The sequence below is a fragment of the Scylla paramamosain genome, chromosome 2 (assembly GCF_035594125.1).
Source record: "Scylla paramamosain isolate STU-SP2022 chromosome 2, ASM3559412v1, whole genome shotgun sequence".
In the NCBI taxonomy this organism is placed as follows: Eukaryota; Metazoa; Arthropoda; class Malacostraca; order Decapoda; family Portunidae; genus Scylla; species Scylla paramamosain.
Window position 1 is genome coordinate 30,239,317 of NC_087152.1, and position 12,610 is coordinate 30,251,926.

Consider the following 12,610-nt stretch of genomic DNA (forward strand, 5'->3'; position numbering starts at 1 on the left):
CAATCCCGAAAAGAAACTTGTATGTGTAACCGACTGACTTTCCTGTGGCTATGGTCTGCGGGATTGTCAATGCGTGCTATTGCACACCACACCGGCAGAAGTCCCCACACGGTGCGGCGATGGCTGCGCTGGTGGTATGAAGCTCCACTGGACCAACGCATCGGCTACCACTACAGTTTGCCTGACGCCGCGACCAGCACAAGCACGGAGCTGCCAATCAGCGTGACACACAGCGACCTCTCCTCCTTCACATCACTGTCGCCAAGATGGACTGGTGTTCGGGGGAGCACATCGCCCCCGTCCTTGCACGACGCTGGCCTCGTTCAATCTAGATCGTTGCACCACAGTACTTATGGAGTTTTTGCGCCTTTTTGCACTCCACACTAGTAAAACGTTTTCATATCTTAAACATTCACATTCGACTTCAGCTTTCCGATTACGTGTGCGTGTATCTACCCCGGAGGCGATGACGTCCCTTCCAAAGGCACATGCACAGCAACAGTCCGAGGTCTAGACGTCTCACGTCTCAGTAAAGCCTGTGCGTGAAGGACGCTCGGAAGCTTTCTATACACAAGTGCTCAGGTTTGCAAATCACACATACATACACACACACACAAAAAAAAAAAAAAAAAGTTTTCCTTTTCAATCGAATTTGAGCGTGTTATCCAACAAATAGCTAACGAATAAATATGTCCGATGTTCACTGTATCGTTGTTACTCTTGTGTCGCACGCTGACATCCTGCTGTGAGTGTACGTCACATTCCTAAATATGAACTTTGCCTAAACTGTTGTTTCTTTACCCTTCACCAGTCTGCCATGGTTCTCGTCATTTAGCTGCCTACAGGATTCAGGATGCTAAAGGATTCAGGAAAATAAAAACCTATGCTGTATCGGTAATAAGACTGGGAATATCCTCAATAAGAAGCTGCAAGATATGAAGGCAAAAACAACAATAACTCTAAGGACTGGCTGTGTTTGTAGGGAAGCAGGGCAATGTCCGATGACTCGCTCTGGTAAGATACGCGGCAAATGCACTGCACAGAAAGACAGCCGAGTGATTTGAGGAAAAGGACAATGTTCGAGACAGCAGTAAACAGAAACTACAACGGAATTTAAAGCCTTAGGAAAGAGATGAATCACTCCACTTCACACTTTTGCCACTAATGTTAATGACTACAAGTGTACACCCTAAAGAACAGGTCTATGCAATGAATGGCTAGGCCAGATGTTTACTAGTTGTTATAATATGATGTTAACATATTTAGTTATGTTAAACATATTGTTATGTTTTCATCTCGGCAACCAAGCTGACGAATGCTGTAAATAATTATGATGGAGGAACTTTGATGTGTGTGTGTGTAGAGAGAGAGAGAGAGAGAGAGAGAGAGAGAGAGAGAGAGAGAGAGAGAGAGAGAGAGAGAGAGAGAGAGAGAGAGAGAGAGAGTGGAATTTAACACGAATGTGGGTGATGAGACGACACTCCTTTCATTGCCATAGAATGATGTAAAAACAGATACTACAAGAGTTCATATAACTTGCTATGGTGCAGTTTTGTTATTTCGGTACATCAGCCACACAGCAAAACCTATTTAAGTACATCTGTCTACGTTCCCAGTGATTAATGGTGGGTAGGACGGCGCCTCCTAATGTAGGGCTTCGATTTGGCATTTGGGAACAATTATTCCGAGTAGATGCGCTTCCAAAACTAATAGCTTATACGTATATATATATATATATATATATATATATATATATATATATATATATATATATATATATATATATATATATATATATATATATATATATATATATATATATATATATATATATATATATATATATATATATGGACACACACACACACACACACACACACACAGACACACACACGCACACACACACACACACACACACACACACACACACACATATATACACACACACACACAAACACACACACACACACACACACACACACACACACACACACACACACATATCATGTGATCACAAATTTGCAGGGATAATTGCTTTATTACATCGTATTCCTGTCTTGGGCACTTAGAAACAAGTTTAGTTTTACTTTTATTTTCCCAGCAACAAATTCATCACTATAATGTGTTCTCAATTACCTTATTTCTGGAATAATTATTTTCAGGATAAATAACATCATTCTGTTGTTAATGTTACATTTCCCCTTGTCATCAGCGACATGATACTGGCGGCGTCACTCTGTTTCTGGTCCTTCGCCTCCTGCCTCCCACTAGCAGCCATGACTCGGCTGCACCGTAAGTTTGATATGACTCATGGAATCATTCTCCTTGTGTACCCATTCACTGTACCTGAGCCTCGGTCATTAGTGAGTTAAATATGCACTTCAGCTTGCTCGTCTTAGAATGCAAAAAAAAAAAATAAATAAGTAAGTAAAATAATAAATTAATGAATTAAAAAAATCAATTATCTTTTTATGCTGGTTTTACCTGGGCATACCTTATTCCATCTACCTCCATCGATCATTATTGCCAATATCAGTTGTAACTCGCTCACAGCTGCGGCTGACGGGTGGAACACAGACGCTGTCATCGCTGTGAAGGAAGTGTTCCACTCATCATCACAAGTACGGGCTTCTCTCATCATTATTGCTGGAAAAAGTTTCACTGTGAGTCCATTTTCTCCTTAGCAATGATTAACAGTTAAACGTGAATGCTGTTGTTCACTGTTGATCTCACTCAAACGGAGAGAGACAAGGGCAAACTATTTCAGGGACAAATCGAAAACCTCGGAGACTCGCGAGGAGCGGCAGTGCTTGAGGTGACCTCCAACACCTCTCGCCTTGACCAGGTCGTCGCCAGTGCCCGCCAGGTATTTATTAGGGACTTGGGTAACATGCCTCTTTATCTAATATAACTGTTACCCTAGATATTTAGTAGTGGTAATGGTAGTAGTAGTATTGTTGGTATTGCAACATTTACCGCATAGCTGCCTCGTAACTCCCGTCACCTGCTCGTGGACAGGTGCGGCTGGCGTCATGGGAGGCAGTGGTGATAGTAGTGAGTGACGACCCAGCCTTCCTCGTCGCCTTCGCTCTACAGGCACGCGAGAGTCGCCTCTTTGTGTGGGCGACAAAACTCATCGTGGTGACGCGTCGCTGGCCCCATCCCCTCCACCAGACCCTGTCCCTCACCAACTCCCTCCTCGTGGTGCTCGACCTCGTGGCTGGGGTGAGGAGGTATATGAGATTGTTTTTAGGTTTACTGCCTGTTACCCGTACATTTAGTCGAAACTGAAAAAAAAAAAAAAAACACTAGTTCTAAGGATGGAAAGTAGGCGGTAAGTAGAGTGAAAAATACTGCTTTCCGCATATCATAAGCTTATCTATTAATGTTATTAATACTTTACTAATATCAACGAGTTGCACTGAAGAGTTACACCTCACAGACACTAGAAATTTGTCTCGCCACCTGCTATTCATAAAGGCTTAACCAAACAAGTGTATTTTTTTAGGGAGGAGAACAGCCAATAGAAAAAAAATAAATAAATTAAATAACACTGACAGTCGATTGCAAAGGGTCTGGCTTGAAAGGATACCACCACACTACTCGTGAACTTCCACAATGCACCTGCACCTACGCTACATGCATGGTACATTACCATACCAACATGCATCTGTACCATCCTCTTTCAAACAATAGTAGACATAAATTACAGTGACACTTTCATTCTCTACTTTTAGAATTGTAGTTATTTTTCTCTAATATGTACAGTTGCCCGAAGAAGTGGTTATATTTAAAAAAAAAAATATTTAGGACAAAAGATAAACGTTAAACAATAACAGATACATCTCCAGTTCTGCGTGATCTTTGTGAAGCTCTCAATACAAAGCAGTTCATGAGTCCGTACGTTAATTTCATATGGATTTGTAGGCATGAAATTCACCAGATCTGGAAGTCTGTTGAGGTTTGAAATCCCTTGAAAATAACTAACAACACATCTTCCAGGGCTGCTGCGTGGAGAGTACTGCCATACCGAGACACCGATGTCCCTCCACTGAGAGTCACCTCGTGGAGAGTGGGACACGGCCTCGCCTTACAGCGACAACTCTTCCCGGAAAAGTTTTGGAAGTAAGAAGCAGAACTCAATACTTTTATTAGTCTCTCTCTCTCTCTCTCTCTCTCTCTCTCTCTCTCTCTCTCTCTCTCTCTCTCTCTCTCTCTCTCTCTCTCTCTCTCTCTCTTTCTCTTTGTGTGTGTGTGTGTGTGTGTGTGTGTGTGTGTGTGTGTGTGTGTGTGTGTGTGTGTGTGTGTGTGTGTGTGTGTGTGTGTGTGTGTGTGTGTGAGTGCGTGCGTGCGTGCGTGCGTGCGTGCGTGCGTGCGTGCGGTTTTAAAAAGGGAATTTTTTTTTGAAGTGATACCAAAACATGATAGGCTATTAATTCTTTCTTCCCTGTCCTACGTCCAACCGACAGACTATCTAAGGAGACGACATTGCTGGTGGCAATGGAGCAGAGCCACAAGCACAAGGTGATCATGCAGCCAGACCCGGCGGCCCCGGGCGGCACGAGAATTCTATTTAGAGGCTTTATGGTCTCCGTCCTCGAGTATTTGGCGCAAGGACTCAACTTCTCGTGAGACAGAGAGACTATGAGTTATGATGCAAAATAATGAACTTTTTGACATAGTTCAGAAGTGAATGTAAGATTACTGAAAATAAGTAGCATTTAACCCAGAAGAATCTCATGAACGTAAAAACAAATGGTGTAAGCGCATCCTGATATTATCTGTTCCTCTTTTATTTATTTATTTATTTATTTCTATCTATTTATTTATTTATCTATTTATTTATTTATCTATTTATTTATTTATTTTTGCTTAATTATTTTTCATTGTCTTTGCTTCTGCCGTCGAGAAGGTTCTCGTATCAGCGGCCGGTGGACGGGACGTGGGGCGCCAAGCTACCAAACGGTTCCTTTAGCGGCATGGTGGGCCAAGTCCACAGGGAGGTACTGACTGACACACACACACACACACACACACATACACACACACACACACTCACACACACACTTCTTGCTAGGACAGTGTTACCATCTCTTGCTATCTTCAACCACTATTTTCACGCTAACTGCTCTTCTGATTTTGTTAACTGCATGCCTCCTCTTCCCCCACAGTCTCGCTGCACAAGAATTTCTTCTTTCTCTCATCCCTGTTCTGTCCACCTCTCTAATGCAAGAGTTAACCAGTATTCTCAATCATTCATCCCTTACTCTGGTAAACTCCCTGCCTGCTTCTGTATTTCCTCCTTCCTAAGTCTTGAATTCTTTCAAGAGGGAGGTTTCAAGACACTTGTCCTTCAATTTTCGATGATTCTCTTGACATCTCTTTTGCGACTGGCACCTCTGGGATTTTTTTCTCTTCTTTGTTTTCCTGGACCAGTGACCACCCTCTTAAAAAAAAAAAAAAAAAAAGATCCCCAGCTACTACTTTACAGGACTGGGGTTCACGCCACGATCACAACACCGAGTATTTCTCACAGATGGGCGACCAGTCTCTTTTGATTAACAAGATACACAATATATGACACCGTCCATGACAGTGAAGTAATGTGCATGAGCATACATATGCACTTTGCTGGCATTAGGGTTTAGAAGCACAGTAACTTCACAATTGGTCTAGCACAATACGGATGATCTACATTACTAGCTCTCTTCAAAGTCGTAATGTGCTTGTATAGGAGGACGCTGGGACGGGAGGCTTGGAGGTGGTGTTTGGTGTTTGGGGTTTGCATAAAATATGTATGCATATAATTCTTCATTTATAAGCTGAATGCTTTTATCCTTCAGGATGTTAACTTTGGGCTGGGGCCTTTCTCCATTGACGCTGCCCGCTACGAGGTTATTGACTTCACTTGGCCAGTCTCCTCTGTGACTGTCAAAATATTCGCGGGTCGAGGGAGTCCTGAGGTGGACCCGTGGGCCTTCCTGTTGCCTCTTGGCCCGTGGGTGTGGGCAGCAATGCTTGCTTCCTTATTGCTGCTTTCCATCATCACCTTTTTTCTTTCTGTTATGTTCTCACAAGAAGACTTAAGCACTGAACATTTCGTGACAAGAAAGCTCAGTTTTATCAGCATTCTGCTTCGCCAGTGTGAGTATTTTAGCACTAATACTATACATCCCCTTTGCTTAGTTGCCCACTGATGGTGATATACGATACTCATATATATATATATATATATATATATATATATATATATATATATATATATATATATATATATATATATATATATATATATATATATATATATATATATAAAATAAGAGAAAAAATCGTGGTCCAGCGCGTTACCCTTATCGCTTGAGAACAGTAAGCTAAACAACATTAGCTGCACCAGTTTGTAATCTTAAAGTAAAGTTATTTTAGAGAACTACAGAGTTTGCTACTACCATGACATAAAGAAACTCTTAGTCATTCCGATGTTCGTGTTTCACTGTGCTACTTAAGGTGAGGGCAAAAAGTGGTCCGCTAATCCATTTCGCACTTCCCTTCATGGCTGACAGCCGTGGGGATGGGTGCTACTTCTTCCTGGTGGCAGCGTGTGGTCCTGGGCGTGTGGATGCTCGTGACTCTGGTGCTGATGCGGAGCTACGAGAGCGCCCTGATGTCCCTCCTGGCCGTAAGACACCTGCCGCAGCCCTACCAGACCCTCAGGGCAGTGCTCGACAACCACTCCGTGGGTATGGTGTGGCACAAGCAGGGTGCGGTCATGCAGGCGGTTATGGTAAGAACACACACACACACACACACACACACACACACACACACACACACACACACACACACTTATTCTCCTATCCACTTCTACGATGATGATGATGTCACTCTGCATTTTTCCACGTCCTTTCTTAAACGTCCGCAAACGCGAGAAAGCTGTAGAACATCTGATTTCTGATCTTTCTAGTGTTTTTCGATGACTTTAAAACCTAATTCCTCCACCTATGTACTCGAACTCGACACAGCCTTCCAAATAACTATCCCCTCTTCTTGAATGATATTCAGATATCCCACTCTTCTATAATGAAAATTCTAAGTCTGTCCTTTACTAATAATTTAAACTAGAAACTTCACATTTAGTGTCTCCCTACAACAGCTTCTATGAAATCAGGTGTTCTGAGATGTCTCCGCCAGTTTTCTCATACTGCCAGCTGCTAACTCTTCTGTACAGGGGCGTTGTCTGTCTATGTATGGAATGCACTTCACATATTTGGAGGGGTTCCACTCATACTGCTCTCGTGAACAGGGTGGAATCAAATGCATTTCGTCTTATCAACTTCTCTCCCGTAACTGACCGTCTTCAGCCTTTCTCTCTTCGCCACAAAGTTCCACCTCCTCTTATCTTCTGTCGCTACTTTAACGCTAATTACTCTTCAGATCTTGCGTGCCTTCCCTCCTCCCGCGACCTGGCTGCATAAGACCTACTTTCTCTCATCCCTATTCTGTCCACCTCCCTAATGCAAGACTCAATCAACATTCTCTTTCTTTCATACTCCCTGCCTGCTTCTGTATTTCCTCCTTCCTATGATTTGAACTGTTTCGCTTTCGAGAGGTTTCAAGAGGGAGATTTCAAACTGTTTCTCATGATTCTTTCTTTCTTTCTTTCTTTCTTTCTTTTTTTTTTTTTTTACTACTCTTGAGTGGCAGTCATCTTCAGAAGATTGTCTTTTTTTTTTCCCTTGGCCAAAGATCCTCTTCCATACACACACACACACACACACACACACACACACACACACACACACACACACACACGCATCGTTGGTAACCACTGAGATTCCAACGCAGTGACTGGAAACGTTAATGCCATTCCATTTATTTATTTTTATTTTTATTATTCGAGTGTACTCAAAAGAATTCGGTAGCGCAGGACGCTACCACTGGGATCCTCAGCGAAGTGAGGGCGAGCGAAGAAGAAGGCCGGCTCACTAAACTTCCGGTTTTCGCATATGAATCAATCGTGAATGAGATTACATCGCACAGCAAAGTAATAATCGATTACGATACAATAACAACCATCGTCAGAAACAATCATTTTTCTCAAACAGGTACAGTAGATATGAGGAGATACCGACTGCACCCAGGCATGTCCACGAGCATGTGCACACGAGCGCACGCACGCTCCAACATTCATGGCCATAGATCTAATTTTCAGTCTGAGGAACACCTCCTCTCCTCTACTACACCTCATCTTCTTTTCCTCACCGGTGCACAAGTGTCTGAGGCAACTAACAGTAACCTCTTCTCTGTTCCCTCTTATTTTCTGTGTCCTCGTTTTCAATCCAAAGCTGGATGTTACGTCATTTGCCCAACAACCAAGCTTGCTCTCGTGCCCAAGCGTTTGAATTTTCTACCGCATTTTCTACCATCTGGCTACGACTGTAGAATCGCTCTTAAACTAAATTTATTTGTGTTGTATACCTCTCACCTAACTCCTCTAACTATAAAAACTTCTTTGACTACTTAACTTCCAAAGTGGATCACATCCTGACTCTCTTCCATTTCTCGGATATCTCCATTCCTGGAGACTTCAATGTTCACCACCAGCTTTAGCATTCATCTACCTTCACTGACCATCTTGGTCAACTAGTCTTTAGCTTTGTTATCCTCACCGCCTAGAACAACTGGTGCAATACCATACTCATACCTCTATTCCTTCTACTCATTTCGTCACTCTGTCTTCTCCGCTGGGATCCTTCGATCACAACCTCTTATTTTGTCCTGTCACTTCAATTCCTACTTAGGATCCCCCATTGCAGAGGTGCCATTTTGCCTCTGATGATTTTGGGGACTTGAGGAGCTAGTATTCTGATTTTCCTTGGAATGACTACTGCTTTCGTGTCACGGACCCGTCTCTGTGTGCTACTGCATAACATAGGTGATAGTGTCTGGCATGGAGGCGTACATTATTCACTGTTTCTTTTACCTAGACCCGCAAACCTTGATTTAACTCAGACTGTTCTCGTGCTATATATGATAGAGGGGCCCCTCAAACATGACTTAAGCCTTCCATCACCTGAATCTCATGTACTTTATATTTTTGTCATGCCAAGTCTGTTCTCCAACTAGCCAAAAGTTCCTTCATTAATAGAAAATGTCGAAAACTTTCTACATGTAACTTCTCTCATGACTTCTGGCATCTAGCCAAAAATCTTTCAATTAACTGCTCCATCATCTTTCTCTCCTTTACTTCAACCTGATGGCATTACGGTCATCTCATCTATTCCTAAAGCTGAACTTTTTTTTTCAACCTTTGCTAAAAACTCCAGCTTGGATGATTTAGGTCTTGTTCCTCCCTCTCCTCCACCCTCCGAGTATTTCATGCTCCCCATTAAGATCCTTTACAATGCTGTTTTCCATGCCCTCGATGACCTTAATCCTCTGAAGGCTTATGGACCTGGCAGGATCTCTCCTATTGTTCTCCAAAATTGTGCCTTGTCATACTCTTTCAACTCTGTGTATCAACATCTACCTTTCCTTCTTCCTGGCAGATTGACTATATTCAGGATTCTCTTAAAAAGTTTTTATGTGGAGGGACACTGGCCAAGGGCAACAAAAAGCCAATAAAAAAAAAGCCCACTGAGATGCCAGTGCCATAAAAGGATCCAAAGCGCTAATAAAAAATTGAAGGATAAGTGTCTTGAAACCTCCCTCTTGAAGGAATTCAAGTCATAAAAAGGTGGAAATACAGAAGCAGGCAGGGAGTTCCAGAGTTTACCTAAGAAAGGGATGAACGACTGAGAATACTGGTTAACTCTTGTATTAGAGAGGTGAACAGAATAGGGGGGTGAGAGGAAGAAGAAAGTCTTGTGCAGCGAGGCCGTGGGAGGACGGGAAGCATGCAGTCAGCAAGATCATAAGAATTTTAGCTAGAGATGAGATGTGAAGTTTCCAGTTCAGATTATAAGTAAAGGACAGACCGAGGATGTTCAGTGTAGAAGAGGGGGACAGTTGAGTGTCATTGAAAAAGAGGGGATAGTTGTCTGGAAGGTTGTGTCGAGTTGATAGATAAAGGAATTGAGTTTTTGAGGCATTAAACAACACCAAGTTTGCTCTGCTCCAATCAGAAATTTTAGAAAGATCAGAAATCAGACGTTCTGTGGCTTTCCTGCGTGAAATGTTTACTTCCTGAAGGGTTGGACGTCTATGAAAACACGTGAAAAAGTGCAGGGTGGTATCGTCAGCTTAAGAGTGGATAGGAAAAGAAGTTTGGTTGAGAAGGTCATTGATGAATAATAAGAAGAGAGTGGGCGACAGGACAGAACCCTGAGGAACACCACTGTTAATAAATTTAGGAGAACAGTGACCGTCTACCACAGCAGCAATAGAACGGTCAGAAAGGAAACTTGACATGAAGTTATAGAGAAAAGGATAGGAGCTGTAGGATGGTAGTTTGGAAATCAAAGCTTTGTGCCAGACTCTATCAAAAGCTTTTGATATGCCCAAGGCAACAGCAAAAGTTTCATCAAAATCTCTAAAAGAGGATGACCAAGACTCAGTACAGAAAGCCAGATCACCAGTAGAGCATCCTTGACGGAACCCATACTGGCGATCAGATAGAAGGTTGTGAAGTGATAGATGTTTAATAATCTTCCTGTTGAGGATAGATTCAAAAACTTTAGATAGGCAGGAAATTAAAGCAATAGGACGGTAGTTTGAGGGATTAGAACGGTCACCCTTTTTAAGAACAGGCTCAATGTAGGCAAATTTTCAGCAAGAAGGAAAGGTAGATGTTGACAGACAGAGCTGAAAGAGTTTGACTAGGCAAGGTGCAAGCATTGAGGCACAGTTTCGGAGAACATTTTCGGAGGGACCCCATCAGGTTCATAAGCCTTCCGAGGGTTTAGGCCAACGAGGGCATGGAAAACATCATTACGAAGAATTTTAATAGATACCATGAAGTAGCCGTTCTAATCCCTCAAACTGCCGTCCTATTGCTTTAATTTCCTGCCTCTCTAAAGTTTTGACCCTACCCTCAACAAGAAGATTCTTAAACATCTATCACTTCAAAACCTTATATTTTATCACCAGTAAGGGTTCCATTGAGGCCGCTCTACTGATGCTCTGGCTTTCCTTACTGAGTCTTGGTCATCCTCTTTTAAATATTTTGGTGAAACTTTTGCTGTTGTCTTAGACATATCAAAAGCATTTGACAGAGTCTGGTACAAAGCTTTGATTTTCAAATCCTTCTCTCTGTAACATCATCTCAAGTTTCCTTTTTGACCATTCTCTTGCTGCTGTGGTAGACATTCTCATCTCTATGAAGTTATGCGTTCTGAGCTATCTCCGCTAGTTTTCTTACCCCTCAACTGCTAACTCTTTACAGGTGTCTAATCCCTCCAGGAATGGAGTATGCTTCACATGTATCGGGGTTTCCACTCATACCGGTCTTTTAGACAAGTTGGAATCAAAAGCTTTTCGTCTAATCAACTCTTCTCCTATAATTGACTGTCTTCAGCCTCTCTCTCATCGCCGCAATGTTGCATCTCTTGCAACTGCTCTTCTGATCTTGCTGACTGCATGTATCCCTTCCTCCCACGGCTTCGCTGCACAAGACTTTCTCACCACTATTCTGTTTACCTCTCTAATGCATCGTTCAGCCATTTCTCTGGTAAACTTTGGAACTCCCTGCCTATTTCTGTATTTCCTCCTTCTTTCATTTTAAAGTCTTTCAAGGGATAGGTTTCAACACATTTATTTTCCAATTTTCGATGATTCTTTTTGACCTCGTTTGAGGACAGGTTCTCATGTGGGCCGTTTTTTTTTATAATTTATTTATTTATTTATTTATTTATTTATTTATTTTTTACTTTTTGTTGCCCTTGATTAGTGGAACTCTTGCATAAAAGGAATAAATGTAAGAAAAAAAAATCTGCATCTCGCCTTCTCACTCTAAGATAACCTAAGTATTTCTGTTGCTTATCGTTCTATAAATAGACTGAAAAAGAAAAGAAGTAATAGTTCCAGAGGAGAAAACGAGTTTATCTTTTTAGGGCGGTGTGACTTCTACTTTGGGCAGGAGCATATTCTGTCGCATCCCATATCACTGATCAGCCAGAAGGACAGTCCTCTCATTCCAGTCTTCAACAGACGGTGAGGAGCACGCACGCCCTTCCTAGAGCATGATCTATTACTTTTCTTCTGCAGGATATTCTTTAGTATTTTTTCCTCCCAAAGAACTGATAGTGCTGTTCCTACTGTTGTCATAGTTCATGTAAATTCAGAAAATACCCTAACATAGTTATGACCAATTCATCAAATAGTTTTTGACAACGACGGCGACAATCTTTCCCTTTTCCTCTTCCAGCTGTTGTTAGTTATCCTCTCACCACAGCTTGTGACTCACTCGTACTTGTACCTCAATTTCAAAAACAGAATTGGCTGTTGTGTCTTTGTATATAACGATATGTAACTTGTGCCCATGCTTTTTAGTCTTCAGTAATTTCACCGTCTGGCTAAGGCATTATTGTCACTCTCCCAATACGTTCATCTTCGTCTGTGCTGTGTATGTCTCACCTAACTCCTCCAACTGTATAAACTTCTTTGACTGTCATCT

At 42.1% G+C, this 12,610-nt stretch overlaps 1 long non-coding RNA gene across 1 annotated transcript in view; it reads left to right on the forward strand.

Annotated features, from left to right (window-relative positions):
* LOC135106787 (uncharacterized) overlaps nt 1-786 on the forward strand; it is a 1,955-nt gene extending 1,169 nt beyond the window's left edge. Inside the window, exon 2 of the long non-coding RNA XR_010271466.1 lies at nt 1-786. This exon is cut by the window's left edge and continues 50 nt beyond it. This is a non-coding gene — a long non-coding RNA (uncharacterized LOC135106787).
* The last annotated feature ends 11,824 nt before the right edge of the window (nt 787-12,610 follow it).